The following is a 2,360-nucleotide window of genomic DNA, read 5'->3' as shown; positions in this document are numbered from 1 at the left end:
AATATTTTTTACATTCCGAGGAAATTAATTATATTTTTTTCTCGATCGATCAATGCATTTTTGGACATATATCCATCGATTGATCTGTTTATAAAAAAATGTTCGGAATATACTGAGGGACATCTTCCTCGAAATATACCGAGGGACACCTTTCCTCGGAATATACCGAGGGACATGTTCCTCGGTATATTCCGAGGAAAGGTGTCCCTCGGTATATTCCGAACGTTTTTTTATAAACGGATCGATCGATGTATATATGTCCAAAAACGCATTGATCGATGAAGTTCCGAGGAAAAATCCCGACGAAGTTCTCCCTCGGTATATTCCGAGGAGATTTCCGACAAACTAGTGATCCTCGGAATTTCCTCGGAAATTTGTTTCCTCGGAATTCCGACGGAAAATTCCGAGGGATTTCCGAGGAAAGAAGAAATTCCGAGGAATTATTTCCGAGGACTTGTTTCGTCGGTATGTCATCGGAATAACGTTATTCCGACGAAATTCTGACGATTTTTTTCCTCAGTATCCTTGCTGTTTTCTTGTAGTGAAAGAGTGAGAGGGACCAACAGATTGACAGGGCACTATTGAAGAACGTGTTAGATCTCTTTGTTCAGAATGGGATGGGAAGTTTGGAGAGGTATGAAGAGGATTTTGAGATGTTCTTTCTTCAAGAAACGGCTTTTTACTATTCTCGCAAGGCCTCAAGATGGATCCAGGAGGATTCTTGCCCTGAATACATGATCAAGTCTGAGGAGTCTGTGAAGAAGGAGAATGAGAGAGTCGCTCACTACCTTCATTCAGACACCGAACCTAAACTAGTTGAGATTGTGCAGAGCCATTTATTGGTTTTGGTTGCAAAACAGCTTCTTGAAAAGGAGAACTCCGGTTGTAGTGCATTGCTGGGAGATGGCAAGATGGATAATCTCTCGAGGATGTACAGGCTTTACCATGCAATCCCCAATGGTCTGCAACCATGCAATCCCCAATGGTCTGCAACCTGTTGCGGAAGCCTTTAGGCTTCATGTTACTGCAGAAGGTAACGCCCTTATTAAACAAGCCGAAGACGCAGCTACTAGTGGTAGCGTCGAGGAACAGGTTCTTGTCAGAAAGATAATTGACTTGCACGATAAATACATGATCTATGTCACGGACTGTTTTCAGAACCACACACTCTTCCATAAGGCGTTGACTGACTCTTTCTCGAAAACACTGTCCTCACTCTTGTCTTGCAAACCACCTGTGAGCTTTGTAGCCACACGCTGAATCTCCATATGTGTGCGCTCCAACTTGCAATTCCGTTCTATTTTGGTTAAGGAAAGGCAATGAATGAATGGTTGAACAAAGAGAGTTGAAGATTTACGTATCTATAGATTCTAAGAATCACTAAAGTGGTTAACAAATCAATTTTATTTTATTTTTAAATAAGAGGATATTAACATTAGAATATCTTTTAGCAAAAAAAAAGAGGATATTAACATTTATCAGTTAAATTTTTGAAGGAAATAAAAATCTCAAAACTTTGTTATTATTATTATTATTATTATTATTATTATTATTATTATTATTATTATTATACAGAAATGTTAATATGCCTAATGTCTTTCTATTTTTTGGTTAATGATTTGGAGATCTATTTATTATTATTAGTCTTAGAAAATTATGAAATCTAATAAAATAAATTAAATAACTAAATCATAATTCTAATCACTATTTTATAGTTTTAGGATTAATGAACTTCTAACACAATTAATCAACCACCATAAAATATTTTTATTTCTCTCTTATAAAGTAATCAATCTTCGGGATTGATTTTTATTATTGAACAAGCCTTTCTCTTCATCCAGCATAATCCCAAACCCCAATATTATGTTTTAGTCATAAACAAACGTGATTCTTTAGATTCAATTTATATCAGTTTTGTTATAATTGTTAATCTACTTCTCTTGTGCCTGAAAATTGAAGCTTAAATGTATAAAATCACTCATACGATATAATTGAAAATATAGCTAGTTTTTAAAAAAATAATAACTTACAATCTTTATATATAAACTAGGTGCATAGTCTCCGCGCAAGCGCGGGGTCGGCTACATTATAGGTGTATTGTATAGTTTTGTTTACGGAATTTTATTGTTTTTTGTCTATAATGTGATTGATGGGACTTTGGATATTACATAAGTTGATGAGTTTGATATAAGAATGAACGATGAAGTCATATGTTGATATTTTTATATCTTATATGTTCAAAGTTGAGGGTGATGGAACTTGTTAGTGTTTACTTAGGTAGTTGTTTGTATATAAATCAAATAGCGCATGGAAAAAGATAATAAATTTAGATTTAAAATGTTAGGGTTTCAAAATAACTG

At 34.6% G+C, this 2,360-nt stretch overlaps 1 pseudogene; it reads left to right on the top strand.

Moving 5' to 3' along the window:
* LOC106323858 overlaps positions 1-1,260 on the top strand; it is a 10,597-nt pseudogene extending 9,337 nt beyond the window's left edge.
* Positions 1,261-2,360: the final 1,100 nt, after the last annotated feature.

The sequence above is a fragment of the Brassica oleracea genome, chromosome C2 (assembly GCF_000695525.1).
Source record: "Brassica oleracea var. oleracea cultivar TO1000 chromosome C2, BOL, whole genome shotgun sequence".
In the NCBI taxonomy this organism is placed as follows: domain Eukaryota; kingdom Viridiplantae; phylum Streptophyta; class Magnoliopsida; order Brassicales; family Brassicaceae; genus Brassica; species Brassica oleracea.
The sequence above is the reverse complement of the archived record's forward strand: the minus strand, read 5'-3'. Positions and strand labels throughout refer to the sequence as shown.